We start from the raw sequence: 22,601 nt of genomic DNA, 5'->3' as shown, positions 1-22,601 counted from the left end.
TCCGCCTGGATTCCAACTGAAAATTCCTATAAGCAAGTGGAGGGAAGATGTTGTTTTAGACTCAACAGACTGTCTAGATTTGGTGATCAAAAACTCTAACTGAGACTTAGGTGAACTCAACCGAAGCTTTTGGGAACTTTCAGTTTCTTCTCACTGTATTTCTGTGGGGACTGAACTGTTCAGGTTTTAATTTGTTTTCTTTATTTATGTTTATGTATAACTGTGAAGATAATTGTGAAGGTTTGGTCACAGAGATCCCCTTGGGACTGTCACCTCACGTGCTGAGATTACCTCTGAGCCCGTTTTCCCTGCCAGCTTGGGACTCCAGAACCCTGCCTTGTTGAGCCAGACACGCCAGCCTGCTGCAACACAGACCCAGGTCTGGTCCACGCCCCCAAAGCTGCAGACTTAACTGAAAACAGCTTAGCAGGTTGCCTATCTCCATCACCCAGTTCCCAATGGGATCCAAACCCCAAATAAATCCGTTTTACTCTGTATAAAGCTTATACAGGGCTAATTCACAAATTGTCCGCCCTCTATAACACTGATAGAGAAATATGCACAGCTGTTTGCTCCCCCAGGTATTAATCACTTACTCTGGGTTCATTAATAAACAAAAGTGATTTTATTAAGTATAAAAAGTAGGACCTAAGTGCTTTTAAGTAATAACAGACAGAACAAAATAAGCCACAAAGCAAAATAAAACAAAACACGCAAGTCTAAGCCTAATACATTAAAACACTGATTACAGGTAATCTCTCACTCTCAGAGATGTTTCAATAAGCTTCTTTCACAGACTAGACTCCTTCCTAGTCTGGGCCCAATCCTTTCCCTGATACAGTCCTTGTTAGTTCCAGCAGACACCTTAGGTATTAAGCGGGGTCTTTCTCATGACTGGGCCTCCTTTGTCCTGCTCCACCCCTTTTCATAGCTTTGGCACAAGGCGGGAATCCTTTGTCTCTCTGGGTCCCCACCTCTCCCTCTAAATGGAAAGTACCAGATTTAAGATTAATTCCAGTATCATGTGACATGTCACTGTAAAACCTTCATTCTTCATTGTCCATGGGCTGGGCCTACACAGGAAGGCTTGCAGGTAAATAAACCATTTATAACCAATTGTCCTAGTCAATGGGAGCCATCGAGATTCTAAACCACCATTAATGGCCCACACTTTGCATACTTACAATAGGACCTCAGAGTTATACAGTACTTCATATTTCTAGCTTCAGATACAAGAATGATACATGCATACAAATAGGAGGAGCGTATTCAGTAGTTTATAACCTTTGTTATGATACCTTACAAGAAACCTTTTGCATAAAGCATATTCCAATTATATCATATACACACTTATAAATATATTTTCATAAAATATATGGAGTGCAAGGTCACAATAATGTCTGTGGGTTATAAAATAACCATGTCATGCTGTAAAAATTAGATGATTTGTTTCTTTATCATAAGATTTTATAAAGTTATTTAATTAAATTCATTTCTTTAGTTCCTTTTGGGACTTGAATGTGGGGAGCTTGACCCTGTGCAATCCTTGCTGAAAATCCTGAGAGACTGAACTCTGGGTCTCCAGCTTCTTTCTATGGGAGTTGGTTTTTTTTTAATGTACTGGAGAAGGGCAATGAAGTGAACTCTAGCCCACCCAAAGGTTACAGTGTGACTTGCTCAGTCATTGGCCGAGCCAGGAAGATCTCGACGTGCTGAACTGTGCTCAACACTGGGGAGCAGCAGTTACTTGCTTTCCAGGGACCATATCTGGAGAGATGCCGATTGCCCAACACAACGGGAGCCACAAGAACCCAACACCCCTCAAGATTAGGACTCAGTTTCCTCATTAAAGCCCCCAGCTCACTCATTGCTCCCAAAACTTCATGGACGGGCTGGGCGGGAGGCTGGGTTCCGTCACATACAGGCAGTGAAAGGCTGCTTAAACTGATGGTCAGACAGTGTACTCTCTACTCCACTGGTGAGCAACTGACGTCATGTGAGCACTCGTGTGAGTAACTGCTCAGACTGTGTGAGAGTAGGAGACAGGGTCACTCTCTGGCCCTCTGGCTTCATCTCACTGGCATTCTCCCGGTCGCTTGGCATTTTAAATATTATAATAATATCTGGCACGTCTGTAACATCCGTCCAGCCAAGGTTCTCAACGTGCTTTACAAACACTTCATTCAGGCCTGCTCTTGCTGCAGTCAGTGGCAAACCTCCCATTAATTTCAGTGCTAGCAGGAGTGAGGCCCATTAATGTTTATTCACAGCACCCCACTGATATAATAATCATCTCCATTAACAACTGGGGAAACCGAGGCACAGAGCAGTTAAGTGACTCCCACAAGGTCACACAGCAAGTCTGTTCCAGAGCAGGCACTAGAGCCCAGTTCACCTAACTCCAGTCCTGCCCTTTAACTGGTGAACTACACAACTACAAGTGGGAGGGGTGATCTAGTTGCTAGAGCAGGGGGGTTCAGGACACCCGGGTTCTATTTTTGTCTCTGCCACTGATTTGCTGTGAGAGAAGAGTTAACGTGGGACTGACTCGCCTCAGGAGACAGAGTGCCAGCCAGCAGCTACAACTGCTGCCCCCTCATGCCCAGCAAGACAGCATCAGCAGGCCCTGTGCATGTGCACAAAATGGGGAGCAGCCCGAGGCACCCCCTTTCCCTCCCCCATTACTGTTAGCAATGCACAGGCTTTGCTGGCAGGTCTGTTCACTGCTCTTCAACCAGGCACCAAAGTGACCGTCCGATGCATCAGGGCACCACACTGGCAGGCCAACGGTAACGCTCACCTTTCCTCCGGGTGTCTCAAGACGTTTTAGGAGCGTGAATTAATCCAAACACGCCCCCACACGAGATAACTAAATAACACGACACCCACAGGAGGCGCCTCTGGCACAAGCAGAGGATCAGGCCCAAATTTGCAGAGATCACTGCTAGTTCTAAGTGCCCAAACGGACACCCCTACGGCCCAAAATTCACACACGCTGAGCACCCGCAGCTCCAGTCAGAGCAAGTGGGAACTTCGCACGCTCAGCAATCCTCAATAGCGTCGGCAGGCACCAGGGGCAAAACCCTGGCCCCACTGAAGTCACTTGGAGTTTTGCCTTGGGCTTCATTGGGGCCTGGCTTTCACCCAGGGCATCTAAAGCTGTGCACTCCAAATGAAACCTCTCCAAAGTCACACAGCACATTGATAGCAGGGCCCAGAACAGAACCCAGGTGTCCTGAACGCTCACCTCCTTCTCTAGCAACCGGCTCCCACTCTCGGTTACAGTTCTGGGCAATGGTCCCTAATTTCATAGATTAAGTTACTCCTTTCTAAGTATGCAGTAATAACCTTGCTTAATGTTCCTGTAGCAATTTATCTTTTCAAAGTCCCGCACAAACTTTAATTAACCGCATGTTTACCCAGATGTCAAAAATCAGTCACTTGAATAACTTCTGCCTAGCTCCTTCATTGTCATCCAAACTGACTCAGGTTTTTGGTACTAGAGACTGTTTAAACCCCACACTGCCTGTCACATCTCATCACCCTGCTAATTAGCGGGGTTTAAATTAAAATGCAATGGCCGAGTTGAACTACGGAACATTCCTTTTCGCCTAAAACAAGTTCAATAGTTTGGCCATTTTCCTATTGCTGTTTTCAAGTACAGATAACCTGCCACCAGCACACCTGCAGCTTTCTGCCTCATACAAATCTCTACTGCTTTGCACAGATATGTCCAATAACCTCCACTCTGACCCATTTCTCTCTCTCATTCACACACCCTCCATCCATTACTTTTGTTCCAAAACCCTAAGCCACATGAATCTTATCTAGTCTTGTGTTTTGTCACAGGTCTGAAAAAAGGTTCAGTACGTAGATATGAATCTGAGCTGCAATTCTGGACTCAGAATCAAATCCATTTTTCCCCAAATTCTTCTTTACACAATCCACACATATTAAACTTTGAAAAAATCACTATCACAAGATATTATTTTGGACAAAAGCTTGGCATGCATCGAGAAAGGATTGGCTACATGAAAAACGACATCCCAAAAATACATGGTGACAAGTTTGATTAGGGATATAAACCCTCATGCTTCAGGACATAAGCCAATCACTAATGATGGGGGTTAGGAAGAAACTTTCCCTACGGAGGGACTGATCCAAAATCACTTATTACAGGGTACTGGACACTGTCAGACACAAAATATTGGACTCGAAAGACCACTGGACTCAGCTGGTCTAGCAATTCCTATGATCTGTGGTTTTTATTTCTCTCTCATATACCCACCATTTGCCAAATTCAGATCTGGAGCCAAACTTCCCCAAACTTTTTGGGGTTTTGGATTCAAGTGTTTCTTTTTCCCCTCTCTGCAAAATTTGGCAGAGTGAAAAATGAGTTTTAAGAAAAAGTTTTGGCACAGGAATTAAATGAAATTAACCAAAAAAAAAAAGAGTCCCTTAATCCAGATCTTGATATACAATCTTTAATAGAGGCTGCCAGGAAGAGTGGAAACTATGCTTCATCCATCATCGACAACCACACAGGATGCAATGCAGCGTACATACTGCCCTGGTGAGCATCACCTGCGTGGGGTGTATATTGTATTACAAAAAGAGGATGAAAAATGAAAACCTATTTAAACACAAATGCTGAATTTGCAGACTCCAGCCTTATACCAGACAAACTGTTGATCTTAAAACTTGACAAGATAAAAAGTCTTTTATATTTAAAGAAATGCCTCACCTGTGTTACCAATACCACCTTCAGAATACTACACTGGAGAAGGATTTTAATAATTTTAAATCACTCATCCCTATTCGTGCTGGTTTTTTTACCTTTTTGCACTTCACGTCACTTAGAGATATGTCTTAGATCTTAGAGATGTCTTAGGTCAGAGATATTAGACTAGTCATTTTTACATTCAGTGTCTCACCCACTGTCATAACACTGTTGTTTGGGGTTTCTAACATTACAGGGAAAGTTCAAGGGGATTATTTTGTTTGTTTTAGGTTGTTTTGCCTTGAGGGGACAATGACAAATTTCTTCTAGTGTGAGGGTTAAATCCTGCAGTGCTTACTCAGGCAAAATGCCTCCTTAGGTCAATGGAGATTTTGTTTGCACAAGAACTACAGCATTTGACTCATAAAATGGCCTGATCCAAAGTTCAGACTTCAGATTAATCCCCCCCACACACACACACAGAGCCCATTGTTGTCAACGTACTCACATCAGGCTCAATTGTGAGCTTGCCTGCATGTCTGTGCATGGGACTGCACTGGTGCAAAGCTCCTCTTTACGCCCCTCCATGAGCTACCGGCATCTCTCGATCTAAGCAGAGGATGGGAGGGGAGGTGTTAGCAGAATGTCTGCTTCTTCCTCTTCCACGCATGTGGGTGGAGCCTTGACTACACCCCATCTTCCCAACATGCGAGCCAGCCCAGCTGAACCCGGGCCAAGGAGCGGGCTGGTGTGTCTGACTGCCCATGGAGCAAAGAGGGAGCAGGGAATGAATTGTGAGTCTGCCCTACTCCTGGGACAGTTCAGCAACATGGCCCGTTACCTGGGTTGGATGGCAAGGTGCCAGTCCGGTTGATGGAGAAGTCCCACTGAGTTCAAGGAGACCAGCTGCACAGTAAGGACCTGTTTCTGCAGCCAATTAACATGTGAGTCGTCATATTACGGGCCTAACATTAGTCAGGTGCAAGGTCAGGATCTAAGGTGAGAACCGGGGAGGAGACTGGGGGGGGGGGGGTGGGGGGGAAGGGATCTTACCCTACATTTATTTACCATTTCTTTAAAAAAGCAATCCCTAAATCTGTGAAGTCTCCGCTACCTGAGTGTCCATTTTATTTACTACTCGAACACACCAGGCGACATGCTGAGGATACTGATGCCGTTGGAAAGCTCAATCTCAATCCTATTCTCTTCAAGATCTCCACAGGTTAACTGGTGGCCAGTATATTGAAGGGGAAGTCGGATGCTTTTGACCAAGAACGACAAACAAATACCGAGGGATTGTGCTGAAACCCTGAAGTAGTTCTGCCTGCAGGAGATCTACAGCATTACACTTCCAGGAGAAAAATATACTGATAACTGGCAGCAGCTGTGCAAGCTTTCTCCCCACGCTTTCCTGCCAACCTGTCTCATGCCTGACCCTGAAGTACTTCGGTGGGGTGCGGGGAAGAAAATCCAACCTTCGTGCCCAGTCCCTCCCTAGCCTCTTTTCTCTCAAGCTGAGACATGCCAAAGGTGGTGGAGGAGGTGTTTTGTGACGGGATCCTGCTCAATCGGAAACTGCAGCAAAACCCCAAATTCCTTTCCCAAAGGATGACAACTTATCAAGACTTGGAGTCACTGCTGACATGGGCTGCATTTCTATTGCCTCCTTTCCCGTCCCACTGTGGGCATATTTTAGCTCTTGATATTCTAGGAACACACAGATCAATGCATATCCATAGACAATAGGAAAATTCTGCTTTGAGTTACACAGGTCTGAATCTTGAGCAACTCCACCCAAACCAATGGATTTACACCCATGTGACTGAGGGCAGAATCTGGCCCACTATTTTGTGTATGGGGAGCATCGAAGAGCATGCTGAGAGAATCGAGAGCTGTTGCCCAATGTGCATCCCCCCCCCCCCCCGCACACACACACACTTCTCTTCCCTTAGCAGTGCTTGTTGGATTTAAAGGCAACTGAGCTGTGCAGTTCTTTGCCTGACGAGAGAGAAGGGATTTCATTATGAGCAGCCACAAAAGATGCCCGTTTGGCCAACCTATGGCGTTTACAGCACCTAGTAAAACAGAATTTGAAAAATAGTAGAAACTTTGTGGGGGGTTTTATTGCATCTTTAGACAGGGTAACGTCTAAAGGGTAACCTTTAGAGGCTGTGGGATAACTAAACAGGACAATATATGTCTTCTGGCAGTTGTACTCCGGCCAAGGGGTTCTGCAGGAGAACAGCAACTATCGGAGGTTTCAGGAGACAGCTGGCATGCACCCCTCCTTTTAGTGCTCGTGTGCAGAGCTGTGTGAATAAAGGGGGGTTGGTTCACTGGCAATTCTGAAAAATTGGGTGTGGGGGGGACCCTCTGGGGCCAAATGTTGCGATTTTATTTCAAGTGTTTTAATGGTTTTGAATTTTTTAAAATAATATTGAAGGAAAATTCCAAATGAAAAATCCACTTAAGTTGAAAAATCTAAAGGTTTCGTTTAGAAAAGTCAAACCAAAAGGTTCTGACGTTTTGGGGTTATTTTTTTTTTAACATGAACAATTAGACCTAAGACACAAATTGCAAAATGTTCCAGAGTCACCAAATCTGCATTTTTTGATGAAAGAAAGTTCTAGCCGAAAAGCGTGACGAGCTCTCCTTGGGATGTGAGCGCTGCCAGCACTGGGAACTGAAGTCCTGTGTTTACCCACATCCCAGGCAGTGGCTGGCTTTTCAGTGCCGCCCGGCCACCGTGCCCTCTGCTCACACCTCACACCTCTGCTCACACCAGCCTCTCGGGCCAATGGACTTGTTCAAACTGTAGCATGGGCCTCTGACCAGAGCTCGGTGCTGACCTAACTCTGCTCCCATTGCAGCCACGACATCCGTGGGAGCAGCACGAGACCAACGCCGAGCATGTCTGAAAATCCTGCATCTAGTTGTGAGCACAGCGGGGAAAATTCCAGAGACTTCACTAGGAGCAGGACCCAGCCCTACCAGGGCAAATGGTGGAACCATATTTACTGATGTTCTAACTAAGAACAACTCCTGGTTATCACCCTTCACCGCTCTGAGGAGGCTGCTACCAAGGGGGTCAACTGTTTTATGGAAACCTGTCTGTCTGCAGATGCTGGGCACTGAGGAGCCAGCAGAAGGCAACAACTGTTTCTCTCTGCCAACTGGGGCCAGATTCAGACCAATACGCTTCAAAGAAGGGACTTTCTCTCAGCTTGACCTAGTGACTAGGGCACTGGCCTGGGAGTCAGGAGACCTGGGTTCTATTCCAGCCTCTGCCACTGACCTGTTTTGTGACCCTGGATGAGTCCCTTCACTTCCCTGTTTCCCCCTCTGTAAAAGTGGGGCTGATGACCTTCCCCCTCCACAGCAAAGGGCTTGGAGTTCTGGGCAGCGGAAAATGCTACTTACAAGTATTTTATGCTCCGCTTTCCTCTTCCATCCTGCGACTCCACACAGAACAGGCGACATCTCATTCTTATTCGTCTGCATTTGCTCTGCCCTAGGCCCGGGATCAAGGGATGTGTCCAAATTAATCGGATTGGCAAAGGAGCTGTTCAGAGGGCAGCAGCAGGAACAGCTGCATACTTAGCGTCACACCTGGGGCACCAGCAAAGCCCCGATTTTCACTCACTTGAACGTCACCTTGGCACCTGACCCAAGCCCCAAGTAACCAGATGAGATAGAGGTGTTCCTGATTTACAGGTACAAGCTTCCTTTCGGAGAACACGGCCCAGGCAGGCTGCTGCGAGAAGGCCACATTACATGTTGAGATGGGTCCCAGCCAACTACCTGCATTTCACGCTCCTCTCTCATTCTGTGGCTTCTAGGAGTCGGCCCAGCACCTGCTGTCTAAAGTGAGTTAGGGAGATGCTCTGCACCTCATGGATCTGACCTCTCACAGAGATCTCTCAATAGAGAGCCGGTTACGACTTTTCAGGGGAAGGAAATGCAGCCTTCTACATTAGTAAAGTCCCCTACCCTCCCCGCCTCCTGGGAACGCGGGTAATTATCCCCCCGCTCCCCCTTTCACATCAGAGACTTACAGAAAAGAAGTGACTAGTGCAGGTTCACACAGCGAGTTAATGGCAGAGCCAGGAACAGCTTTTCCAAAAGTCGCTAGTGATTTTGGGTGCTGCAGTTTTTGGGTGCCCAGCCCGAGACCCCTGAAAGGAGATAGATTGACGGAAAGTACCGAGTGCCTGCTGTCTAAAAATCTGTTGAGTCATCTTCAGTCGGACCTCCTAAATCACTAGGCACTTTTGAAAACCCTGGTCAGAATCCATGAGTCCTGCCCAGTCCTCACTCCCACCCCCTGAGGCCATGACAATGAGTTCGAAGAACATGTGAGCCGCTCTGAATTCCCCAGACGCGAGACCGCGAGGAAAGATTCCATTGAATGTTTCCCCGTCTCTGGGTTGGCTTCACTCTCGGCCAGCCAGAGACATTGATTTGGGTTAGTGCCTGCCCTCTACAAATAACAAAAATTCTTCACGATGATTAATTGTGCACAGCTGTAATTAATTATCCCGAGCAGTGAACTGAAAGGACAGGCTGATATCACGTACTGAATCCTTAGGGAACATCAGGCTGCTTTGCCATCCTTTCTGAACCTTACTTGGAGTTAAAAATAGGAAGTTTATTATGCAGCGTGAAGGATCTTTTTTCCCCTATAAGGGAAACCCAGTGGGGGAGGGGGTTTCAGTTGCACTGCAAAGTCCTGCCATCCTAGTGGATGTGATGACATTTGATTCCTCTCCACACACTCTCAGCTCAGTTCAATACCAATAGAAACCAGGGATGGGCTTTATCAGGGACGAAAACTGATTAAAAATTTCTGCAGAAACTTTTTAAGCCTAGATATCTCCGGTGAAATGAGGCCACAGCCCAGTGCACCGGGCTTAAGGCTGTCGGCCCCAGTTCTCCAGTTTGGCTGAACAGTGTGTGGCATCGGGCCAGAGGAGAGTGTGCGAAGGTGGCTCCACGCTCTGTTCAGAGGCCGTCTGGCTGCTGGGCTACTCTAATCTATGTTGGGCTACTAATGGCTGCCGGGGGCTATTCTGGGGGTAATGGAGAAGTGGCACCTGCCCATCTCTAGACCACCCCCTGCAGGCACTGGCAGACAGGCCAGAGCTTACCTGAGGATTCCCTGGTGAAGAGGGAGCGGGGGGGGGTTTCTCCTGTCGCTGGCTAAGACGACTTCAGTGCCACGTTGTGCCACCTGAGCAGTGCAAAACGGCTCATGTGCAAGGCAGGATCTACCCCGCAGCAAGTCAAAATATTCTGTTCCAGCCCCCTATGTAGAAGACAGTCCGTGGCTTGATTTATGAATGTTTGTAAAGACCTTTGAGATCCCTGAGCGGAAGGTGCTACCGAAAGATCAAGTGTTACTGTTGCTATTTTCAAGCATTCATAAATCAAGCCACAAAGTTCTGTCTGGGACACAGCATCATTCCTATTTTGTCAATGGGGAAACTGAGGCACAGAGTAGACAAGTGACTTGTCCAGGATCATTCAATAGGGCTGTGGAAGAGATGGGAACAGAACCCAGATCTCCTGACTCCCAAACCTGTGCTTTAATCACTGGCTTCTCTTCTCCTTAAAACACATGATTCTGTTTTCCCTAAATCCTCTCCTTATTTACATTCTGCCATTCTAGCCCCTTGTACATTAACTTTACTTTACTCCTTTCTCTTAACTCTTGTCTTAAATCCTCTTTGAATGTCCGTGGCCCACTGAGTGTGGGAGAAGCACTAACATAGAATCATAGCAATGTAGGACTGGAAGGGACCTCAGCGGGTCATCTAGTCCAGCCCCCTGCTCTGAGGCAGGATTATCTGGAGTCTAGACCATCCCTGACAGGTGTTTGTCTTACCTGTTCTTAAAAAACCCCACCTACACATAGATTCTACAACCTCCCTAGGTAATTTGTTCCAGTACTTAACCACCCTGACAGTTAGGAAGTTTACCTAATGTCCAACCTAAATCTCCTAAGCCCATTGCTTGTTGTCCTGTTCTTGCTTGTTGTCCTGTTCTCACTGGTTCTTGTCCTGTTCTCACCCTACTCTTTATAATGAAGGTATGTGTGAGAGAACCTTGCTCCAAGTACCAGCATAGCACTCATCATAGTGTTTTCAATTAAGGATCTGGGTGCCTTTCCATTATTAACACCACATGGCAAGGGTCTATAACTCCGGGTAAAATCATTTTGTGCCATAGGTGATTCTCCAGCTCAAATTTCCAAACAGCCTTGAGAGAAGCCCCTACCCAGAGATGGTTAGGCAAGGTTATTTCTCACACACATACTGTGACTGGCCCCACCTTGGAATGAGGAAAACATCTTCCAGTCATTCTCCACTGAAGAAATGGAGAGAGCGCTGCACTGCTTGGAAGCAGGAAGAGCATGCGGCCTTGCTAGGACTTCACAAATGCTACTACAACTTGGTAAGAAGAGTATAAAGTAATTGTCAATCTTCAGGTCCCATATTATCCACGAGAACAATATGCCCCCAAGACATGGCAGAAAGCTAGAGCGGTAGCTGTAACAAAACCAAGAAAGGACCACTCCCTCCCAGCTAGCTACCAGCTGAGATCGTATCGGAGCCGGGCTTACAAACTTCCGGTGCAACTAGTTCTGCAAGGAACCATGCCCACAGCAGAGCAGGTTCTGAGCGATGACCAGACAGGCTTCACACCTAATAGGAGCACTTGTGACCAAGTTCTTCCTCTTACCACCTATATAGAAAGTGGTTTTCAAACAGAAGGAAAAGCTGAGGGCTGTGTTTCTTGACTTGACAGCAATGTATGAGACCATCTCGCACACTGGCCTGCTGGTCAAGATGTTAAAGTGGTTACCTCATTGGGTTGCTATGGCTATGGAAATGATGCTTTGAAACAGACAATTCCATGTGATGCTAGGCAATATATTGAGCTCATGGAGGGTCTACTCCCCCCGGGATGTTCTTGCCACAACTTTTTTCAAACACACATTTACACATGATCTGCCCCCAACAATCTCAAGGCCATTCAAGTATGCAGATGATGACATCTGCCTCACTTCAAGAGACAGAGACGTCAAAAAGATTGAGAACAACCTGGACCAAGAGATGGCAGCCATCAGTGGCTGTTGCAAGTAGTGCAGACTTACGCCCAGTGTGGCAAAAACAGCGTCATCTTACTTCCATCCCAAATCACAACAATGCTTCATGAGCACTCAACATCTTGAATAGAGAATGACTGGCCCATGACCCAAAGCCAGTAGGAGGAATTAACTCCCACGCTGACCTGTAAGGACCACCTCACCAAGGTAGCTCAGAAGATTAAGAACAGAAATGGCCACCTAACTTATCTCACAGGTTTGGGGCACTAAGGCGCAAACACCCTTCAGCTCAGCACTAGCTGTCTGCCCCTCAGTTGGACAATCCTGTGTTCTGGGTGGTTAGACTCTCCCCGCACAGAGCTAGTTGATGTACAACTGAATCAAACAATGAGAACAACAACAGGGACTATGGGACCCACACACACCTCTCCAATAGCCCGCCTCCTAACATCCTATTGCAGCAAAGAACCTCCTTGGCAAAAATCTAGGTGTTGCCACAACTGCTATATTGGAAGCACCTCGCCACCTGCCTGGACTCGGCTACCAACCATCTCCCTGGGCGACACTGCCACATTGCAGCGAGCAGAATGGAAACGAGTTGCCGTCTCCTTATCACTCAGCCTAACGGGAGACCACTCGGCTTCGACCTGCCACACTGTCTCAGGCACAAACTGAGCCATTCAGATGCAGGGTGGTGAAGTGAGCAGCCACCAGCCACAGCTGGGGGCTCGGGAACCGCCCTCATGCAGCTACGGCGCAGCTGAGGGGCCGCACACCTACTGAATGGCTGCTCGTCTTGTGCTGGTCTATTGGGTGGGCTCTCCAGACCCCACCCGGCTGACCCCGAGGCTACAGAAGGGTTAAAACGTGTGTGATGCCACTGAAGCCCTTTCGGCACTTGTCATATTTTCTTTTTGACTTATAGACACTTCTGGTTTATCTTTGAACTGCCCCGCCCCCATCTTTATTGTGCCACTTGTGCGTTCGCAAAATAAATCACACACAAGCTGTATGAAAGTCATGACAAATTCATTACCATTCCTGCCAGCCCACTGCACAACAGAGACATTTTGTTTTGCGAATTTCACGTTTTCAGTTTCAATGGAGTTTTATCCCGAATCGTTTTTGAAAAACTGGCGTTTAGGAAGGTAGCAAGCTGGTGCCTGGTATCGGGTTGAGAAACACTGTCGTAGCGCACCTTGTCCCAGACACGGCTCCACCGGCATGTCTCTAAGCACGGTCTCTCTCGCTCGGGTGTGGTAGGAGACATTCCCTGAACGATACTTGGCTAGCCGGTGCGCTAGGTGGGATCACACAAACCGCTGACTCACGGTTGCATGGTGACAAAGCTGCTGCGTGGACACAAGGATTTGTTGCAAGAGGGTCAGGTGAAAAGGTCACAAAGCTAGTTACAGACCTTGCTGTGTGGCTGATTCCTACAAGTCCACATAACTGGGCCAAAAGCTTGGACTCTCCAGAGATTTAACAGGTATGAGGGAGATGGTTCAGGCCTGGCCCCATGACAACTTTTATCCATGTCACAGCGGGGGTCGGAAACACCAGTATCAAAAATACACCTCCGAAATAATTATAGCAGTAGTATACGCAGACCCTTGTCCCTCCAACTCCCTCGTTTATGGGCCACATATTGGATAGGAAACTGCCCTTCTCCTCCTTTCATGGCTGAATGGCATCACATGAGCTAGCAAACCCTGCTAGCTTTTTTCTTTCCAGCTGATTAATGTATTTTGCCTGTTTACGTTTTCCCACAGGGGGAAACAAAAGGCTTTGACTAATTGAAAAGTGCAGCCCCAAAAGAGAGCGTGCATTGCGCATGCTTCTCTCGTGGAAAGACCACAAACCCTTCTTTAAGTGACACATGCACAAATTATTTTTGTTTCAGTTGTGCCTAAAGGCAGAGAACAAACGAGCAAAGGAGAGGAAAAGCGCAGTCCTGCAAAAAAGCATCATTTGTTGTGATTAAACAGCTCTGCCTCTCGCACACATATGGTTCGACTGCACATAGAGTGACCAGATAGAAAGTGTGAAAAATCGGGACGGGGGTGAGGGGTAATAGGAGCCTATATAAGAAAAAGCCCCAAATATCAGGACTGCCCCTATAAAATCGGGACATCTGATCACCCTACCTGCACATCTATATCTTATTGCAAATAAAACTCCCTTTCCATTGCGCCTTCCATCCAAGGAGCTCAAAATCATTTTACTAACACTAGCAAATCCAGCTGCAGGGCCAAACAAGTAGAAGCGTTATCCCTGGTTTTTGCAGCTGGAGATGCTATGGCATAGCGACAGGAAGGGCCTGACTTTCAGAAGTGCTGTATCCGCACAACTCCAGCTGGAGTCTACGGGAACCCGGAGCAATTACAAGCGTTTGCCTTGGAGCCCAGAAGTGAGACCTTGTTTCTGATTTGCAGAGACGTGGCGCACCTTGAGCCCCAGCTGACTGCAGAGGGAGTTGTGGGTGCCCAGCACTTAAGACCCACAAGGGGAATTTTCAGTTGGACACCAAAAAAACTTGAGGCACCTAAGTCAGTGACCACTTTTGAGTGCAAGCAACTCACCCATGGTCACCCTTCACCTCAGTGTCAGAGCCATGACCAGAACCCAGATCCCTCGAACCAGACAGAAGACTGCCCTTCCTCCCCAAGCCATACTGCACTGTTTGCCACAGGTCACCCACAGTCACTGCTAAAAATGCATGTTGACAGCCTTCGATTGAAGTATATTAGCATATGCTCCAGTCAGGGCCGGCTCCAGGGTTTGGGCCGCCCCAAGCAGCCAAAACAAACAAACTAAAAAAGCCGCGATCGTGATCTGTGGCGACAATTCGGCGGGAGGTCCTTCGCTTCAAGCGGGAGTGAGGGACCGTCCGCCGAATTGCCGCCGAATACCTGGACGTGCCGCCCCTCTCCGGAGCGGCCGCCCCAAGCACCTGCTTGCCAGTCTGGTGCCTGGAGCCAGCCCTGGCTCCAGTCAAACACTTTGTCCATCCTCACCATGCACCTCCAGCCATATTACAGCCAGAAATGAAAGGATCCGAAAGTTTCAGCTTAACTAGGAAAAGGAAAAGAGATTTTATTTTAAAGAGCTAAGTACATCAGAAACACTGGAAAGGGAAGGGAAGGGAAGGGATACAGGGCTCCCAGGTGCAATGGATCAACACCATTTTTTATTAGCTCTTTAAGGAAAGTCTGTTTCAAGGCCAGCTTATGTTGTTGATAGATGAACTTGCTGATCTTTGCACATCAGTAAATTCTCAGTGGAGACACTACGCTTATTACTCACTGTCTGATTAGCCCAAAGGTCTTATATCCCAAGGTGGAAATAAGCCCTGGTTGGGGAAAAAAGTATTTTTGTCCTAAAAAAAGTTGGTTTTGTCAAAATTTTTCTTCATTTCTTTCTTTTTTGGTCATTTCCTCCCCCCCCCCCCCCAAATTTCAGCAATTCAAAATGTTTCAGATTCCTCTTTTTGGTGAAAAACCTGAAGAATTTCATTAGAAACTGATGTTTCCTGCAGAAATTTGAGTTTGCAACAAAAAAGCCGTCTTTTGTCACAATACCCCTGCAACCTGAATCTTCATATGAACGCCACATTTTATGTGCCTGTTTCTTCCAAACCACAGCCCCTTTGACTACTGGGGTGCGTTGAATCTGCTCTCCCTGGTGATAACAGTCCTTGGTGCTTGCATAGCCCCTTTCAGCTAGGCAGCTCCAAGAGAGTTACACTATTATTAAGCCTCGTAAGTCCCATTTGGAGTGTGTGACATGGGGAAACTGAGGCACCTAAAGTGAGGAGGCCACGTTCCACGGACAGTTAGCTGGGGCGAATCCCAGCTCATTCGAGTGACGGAACTGCAACTCCCTCATGGAAGGGAACAGAATCTGCCTTATGAGACGCTAAATTTAAATTCCATTATTAATAAAAACGTTTCTAGCTTGCAATAGTGGCAGAGCCTCAGACATGCTGCTAGGTTGGAGGAGTATTGGCAGGAGTGTCGCTGGTGAGCTGCAGTTTGTACATGCACCAGCTGAGTCACTGCCTTCTCGTGCCTACCATCTACCTGCCACTTCACCCCAAGGTGCTCACTCCCGTAGCTGCTCCAGCGAATTACTGAGCTCCAGCAGCTGTGAATAAAAGCCCAGATGAAAAGTAAAAACCCTGGATTCCCACAGAACGACATTCTCTGCTGTGGTGGTACGTGGCGTAAACAAACCCGCCTCCCTCTGGGGTACTAATGCTCAGAAAGATTCATACTGGAGGATGAAAAACAACTGTGGATTAATTAAGATTCATGAGTAAACACATCCCATCAATGTATTTCCACTACTGAATGGGAGGAGATTAAGCAGCAGCCCTTGGCTAATCCCTGAGAATTAGCCACCTTTCCTCCCTTCTCAGGGGCTCATGCAATTCAGCGAGCAGGGAACCAAAGGAAACACTTTGAAACAGTTCCTTTTCCAGTGTTCTGGCCTTGGAGAAGAGCGGGACCAGGATGCATATTCGGCTATCCATTTAAGTGCTTTATCATTTTATTTTAAGTTTCACAAATCTTGATCCTCAGGGAAACGTTTCGGTGATTTATTTTAAAAAGGGTTTGGCTCTCTCTCTCTCTTATTCTTGGCACCATGTGTCCATCACTCTCTTTACATCCTCCCACTTGGGTCATCAGAGAGATGTGAACCCTTGACCTCTGAAGCCTTCCCACTTGAGTTGAGGAAGCAAAGTGCATCACAGCAGTAGCTCCGGATCCTCTGAGGTGGACCAGCAGAGCTGGTGCTAGGTATAAGCAGACCGAGCAATTGCTTAGGGCCCCAAGCAGCTCGAGGGGGCCCCCTACTCACCTTTTACTATGTGTCGTGGGGGATGGCCCCCCAAAATATTCCTGCTTAGGGCCCCCAATGGGCTAGTACCACCACAAGAGGGGGAGAAAGCTAAGCTAGCATGAGCTCTTCACAGTGAAAGGTCCATCTCTGCGTGAGCAAAGGATGGTACAATCCAGCCTTTGGTTATTAGTGGAGTCAGATCCTAAGAACGTGTCGAAGTTCATTCCTCTCATCTCGTCTCACGCGGACTGGCAGGCAGCTGAGGCAGCGCTTGGCGTTTTCCATTCATCAGCTTCTAAGAGCGGGTGTAGTTTTTGCTATTAAGCATTCTGTCTCATACGGTTACTACTGATGGAGCCAGGCTTCAGGGGGGTTCCCCTCAGCGGGCAGAGACTTTGTTAAAGTGTTTCTCTAAAGCAGGTTGCGTACAGGATAATGTGTATTGGTTATTTTAATATTGTAGAGACAGAGGAGCTCCCTCAGGGAACTCAAAACTTCATAGCAGCCCCGGACTGTACATGCGCACCCAGGGCCGGCTCCAGGCACCAGCCTGGCAAGCAGGTGCTTGGGGCGGCCGCTCCGGAGAGGGGCGGCACGTCCAGCTATTCGGCAGCAATTCGGCGGACGGTCCCTCACTCCCGCTTGGAGCGAAGGACCTCCCGCCGAATTGCCGCCGCAGATCGCGATCGCGGCTTTTTTATTTAATTTATTTATTTGTCTACTTGGGGCGGCCAAAACCCTGGAACCAGCCCTGTATGCACCCCACGTATGCAGCCAGTGGCTCTGCTCCAGTGCAGCCTCCATAGGTCTGTCCTTGCCAAGCGGGTGTCAAATACGACAGTTCTGACAGAGGAATGTGCTACGCCCACTTTAGACAGGTGGCTGCATATGGTGCGAGCCAGGAGGAAAAGAGATACATCCAATGGTCACGTTCCTCCCATCCACAATTCACAGCCTGATTCTCCAATGCCCTGCACCTTGGGCAGGTATTTGTGCCTGGCTAACCTGGGTGTGAAACACTACTCCTCTAATCTAGTCGTATTTTATACCTGGCCTAAGGAACAACGAAGTGGGCAAGGCAAGGAAGAAGGCGGCCCCTTGACATTGATGATGATGATCTCATGATCACCCACATGGAGCTTGGCTACACTGTTACTAGAGGTAGTGAATGAGCCCTGAGCGAGATCCGTGGTACCCGGCGAGAGGGATGAGCAGATGGCCAGACGATACAGGCAGATACGACGTTACCATCTGCTTCCAGACCAGTTTTCACCACTGCGTCTATGAGCCGTATATCAGATTTGCAACCCCAAAAGTTAAAATCCTGGGTCAACCCCACCAAAGCAACTCATGAGATTGGCCCCAAATTCACCAGATTAAAGACTATAGAAAAAGACGAAATCATGTTTTCTGAACATCCTCTTAATCCCCCCCCCCCATGTGTGGGGGTGACACTGCAGCGTTGCCTGCTCTCACACATGGATAGAGAGAGGGCAGTTCTGCTCCCACACCCCTACATCAATTAATTCTGCACCCTCCGCCCTGCCTCTGTCCCTTGCCCCCCACGCACCTCAGCCCCTGGTGCAGCTGTGGAGGCCCCCCACCACACACACACACACATGCACACACAGCCTGGGGAGCAGCTCCACCAGGGTACTCGGGCTAGGGGAGCAGGTAGTCTGGAGCAGAGTGGGAAGGAAGAGGAGGACTTGATCCATTTTTCACAGGGCAGCAGAGTGCTCTGAGCTGCTGGACTCCTCCTGTGCTCCCTCTTTCCCCTCCGCTCCCCTGGAAGAGTTACAGCCGCGGCCTCTCCCCGCAAGGCCCTACCCGAACACCTGGGAGAAGGGGGAGAGCTCTGCCCAGCTCCTGCATCAGCCCCGATTGGCCGCTCTGCCCTAGGAGGTGGGGGCAATGGAACACCTGTGACCTGCCCCTCCCCATCAGAAACATCGATGCAAATCGTCCTCTTTTTAGAGACAAAAACGTTCCATGGAAATTTCTGTTTCTTTCCCCTTTTTGCCATTGGATTGGGGGGCGGGAGGACCAAAAAAGGGACAGAAGGGCAGAGAAGATGTAAAAAGAAATTCATTTGTCCAGAACACACAAACATTTTCACAGGAAGTTAAAACAAACTATATTTTAAATTTCCACAGGAAAAAACTCAACCCCTAGGGATGTGCTGACCATTTCTGGGTCCAACATTCCTCCGCCGGCTCCTTCCTAGCACTCACTCAGCGCTTTACTGTTTGGCGTAGCGAGTTACTACATTTATTCAGCAGCCTGGAAAAGATGCGCCGTTTATCCAACAGCAGGGACAGCCCAGCTGAGAGCGAACTTCCCCGGGCTGTGAGATCCTACCCCGCAGCAGAGAGCGCACTGCTTAGGCAACGTTCCGGCACCCAAAGCAGCAGGTATTCACCCAGCCACCGACAGCCCGAGTCTCCCCTGCCTGGCACCTCGTGTCACCAGCTATGCCTGGGCAAAGCGACTCTAAAACGCCCCCAGATCGGAATGGCCCATGGCAGCACTTTGCACAGGCATCACAGGGCAGGGGAGAGTCAGGCCAGATATCTAGAGATCATACACATTACCCAGGATGTCAGGAGAGCCCCTACCCCCGGCTAAGCCTAGAGCAGGTTCACCCTTCGACACACACTCCAGAAGCCTTGCTGTGGTTAGTGGTGATTGTCCACATACATCCCAGTGGTTAGTAAGACGCCATCACGTTACAAGGGTCACCTTATGTTGGGACTGTGAATAACCAAGAGTTGGGAAGGATTTATCATGCAGCTTTACATCAAACAATGCAGACATGGGGCCGGAAAAGACTCCCGCGTTGGTTGTAAGATCAGGGGCCAGGTTGCTAAGTGAGTTTGTTCTGTATGATAGTATAATTATTGGACCCATTGTTTAGATGGAAATGCTCCTTGTCAGAAAGCTAACGAGTAATTATTTTGTTTCTGTTCATCAATAGTTGATTTGACTTTGATTTTAAGTCTTCCTGGACATCACACTGCTTTAATATAATTAGTTTAGCCCCTCCAGCTAAAAGCAGGCGTTTGGCAGCAAGGTTCCATAAGTAAAGCAGTTGAAAATGCTGGCTGGCTGATCAAGTCTAAATAGACACTGCAATCTGCCTGTCAGACTTATTAGGGGATAGCACTGGGGTCAGTGCATTACATTACTATTCCCGTATTTTCCAGGAGAATGAATTTTCCATTGGTTATGATTTTATAAGAGCAAATAAGGCTGCCAGGCTTCCTCATTAGCATCTTTTCTGTAGCTACCAGTGTTTAAATTAGTAACGCTCCTGGACAATATGAAGGAGCAAGTATTTCACCAATCAGCCAACGGAACAATGCCCGTGTGCGCTCTCCCAGCTCCATGTCTGTCCTCTGTCCCCGCCACCTTTCAAAGAGAACCCTGGTACTGAATAATAACTTTGTATATGTTAAACTTTCACAATTTTTATATGCTCATTAAAACCCTTTTTGTGTTGGATATTTACTGTCCTATTCCTACTGAAACTGAAAAGTTTTGTCTTTCAATTGAACCTAGTGGATGAAGACAAAATTAATTCAATAATGGAATGTGTATAATTTTTTATCCCAACCTTACTAATATAGCCCAGACATCCAGGGAAGGGACCCCTCAAAACTAACAAAGGGACCTACAGAGGTATGTTGTTATATACACAAGACTAGATAATTGAGAAAGGGGTGCTTATAATCCAATTATGTTCTGTATCACGCTGGATTAATCTTGGATTGACTAATTCTCTTTGAGCCTGTTCTGTTGACAATCGTGCTTGGTTAGTAAATTCACACACGCAACAGCCCATTGCTCTGGCACCGACCAGATGTGCCAGGTGTGGCTAGAACCAGATGGACTTGGCTGGTGGTTCTTGCTCACGTGCTCAGAGTCGAGCTGACTGCCATTTTCAGGGTGTGAAAGGACTCCCCCTCCCCGATCAGACTGGCAGGGGTCTTGGGGGTTCTTTACCTTCCTCTGCAGCATGGAGGAGAGGTCCCTTGCCAGGATTATCTGGGTATATCTCACCAACCAATTCCCTCTCTTGGCAGGGGCCTCAGGCATTGGTGCACCTCAGTCCCCCCAGTTCTCTGCCTGCGACACCCACCAGTTCAGTCTCCAGAGGCCAGTAATACTTGAGTGTAATCCAGGCTATTGGGCTCAATACAGAGGTAACTGGGAGGGCTTTAGGGGCCTATGATGAACAAGAAGGTAAGACAAGAGGATGGGGTGGTCCCTTAAAGTCTCTGACCTGGGGGCAGAATTCAGAACCGCACCCTGCTCGCTGGATGTTCAGTGTGTTTTGAGAGATCACTGACCCAGTTGGGGTTTTATAAGAAACTCTCGGAACCTTTTAAACCAAAAGAAATCAAAGCAGCCCCCAAGTGGGAGCCCTTGGAGGTCCCTCTGTGGTCTCTCTTATCTGGCTAGAGCCAGAAATCGTGCCAGGAAGAGGGATTGTCCCAAGTCCTCTAGCATCCTCCCCTTGCTGCACGCAAGATCCCTAACACGAGACGCAAAGGCAGGCCCCAATTGACACCAGTGTGCTGGGCCCAGGCCCCACCTAACCCCTCTTCAAGGATCAGTTCTAGGCGGAATGGCCAGGCAGACATGCCTGGAGAGACTGGGGGAGAAATTCTCCCACAAGACCCCAGAGTGGCTGCAGTCCCTTACGTAGCCCAGAAGGATTCATGTAGCCATAGATGCAGCCACCCTGCCTTCCTCGCCTCCTAATGCTCAAGGAGCACCTGTAGAGCGGGGCTACACAGGCTGTCCACGCTCCCTGTGCAGCCCCCTAAATCCTGCTTTCTTTGTGCAGCCGAGCAGAGCCAGGCCAGTCACGCCGCCAGCAGACCCTCAGCAGCCATGGAAGCAGGGACAAGATTTTCAGTGTGATTTCCACTCCAGATAGCACCGTAAGGCCTTGTCTGTCTGTATGCAAAGGGGTCAATTGCATAGAGAAAGCACCAATAAAAGGAAGAGCATATGGATTCCTTGTGGCCATGCACAGAGCCAGAGCTGTGTAAGGCCCAAAGCAGCCTGCCAGCTGGCTCTGCAGGGAGGGGAGGGCCGGGGGCAAGCTACTGCTCACTGGGGCAGGGTTGGTGTGTGGTGCAGACCAGCAGGAAGGCCTGGATATTACAGATCTACAGCGCTAAAACCCAGTCAAGGGATCAGCATGGCCCACCTAGAGCATGGCTGAATCTGCTCTGCCGACAGAGGAACTTGCTGGCTTTAGCTGGAGACGATTCCCCCACTTCAGTCCCCTTCCTTCAGGTCTGAACCCTTCTCCCAGGCTTAGCCCTGCCTGCACTCTCCTGCAGAGCTGACGACAATGCGCTCCATGCGAGGCCAGCACAGCTAATCCACAGTGTCTGAGCTCCAGGCGCCCAAGGGCAGAGAAACTATTTATGTTTCCAAAACTCCTGGTGCGGCATCCTGCGGATTGCAAGATATGCAAAAAAGCAGCTTCCGTCCGACAGGAGCTGAGCAGAGCTGCTACCAGATTAGCCGAGGCAGCATCACAGAGCATCTCCGGTTGCATTCAGCCGTGGACAGTCGAGACACAACTACCAGAGTGACTGATCAGGTGGCGTATTCATCAGCAGAATACCCTTCACCGCAGGACTGAAATGGCTTATTTTATACCATTGATTTAATACACGAGGAAATGCAAGATTGCATACATCAGCGGCGCTAATTGTAACTGGGAGCACCCTTCCTGATCATGGACTTTTTAACCGGACTTTAAAAAGGCAACATGAAGTTGGTTGGGTAACTAGGATATTCCCATGGAAACCTTTTTCAACAGCCTTCGGCCTTTCATCATAACAACTCATTAGCCAATATTATATCTACACCACAAGAAGTGATCAGTAGCATAGTGGTGACTGT

The 22,601-nt window shown here is 48.2% G+C and overlaps 1 protein-coding gene across 1 annotated transcript in view; it reads right to left on the bottom strand.

The window, feature by feature from the left end:
• Positions 1-22,601, bottom strand: part of FGF12 (fibroblast growth factor 12) — a 281,344-nt gene that overhangs the window by 211,322 nt on the left and 47,421 nt on the right. The gene's annotated exons all lie outside the window — the stretch shown is intronic.

This window comes from Chrysemys picta, chromosome 9 (genome assembly GCF_011386835.1).
Source record: "Chrysemys picta bellii isolate R12L10 chromosome 9, ASM1138683v2, whole genome shotgun sequence".
NCBI lineage: Eukaryota > Metazoa > Chordata > Testudines > Emydidae > Chrysemys > Chrysemys picta.
The sequence above is the reverse complement of the archived record's forward strand: the minus strand, read 5'-3'. Positions and strand labels throughout refer to the sequence as shown.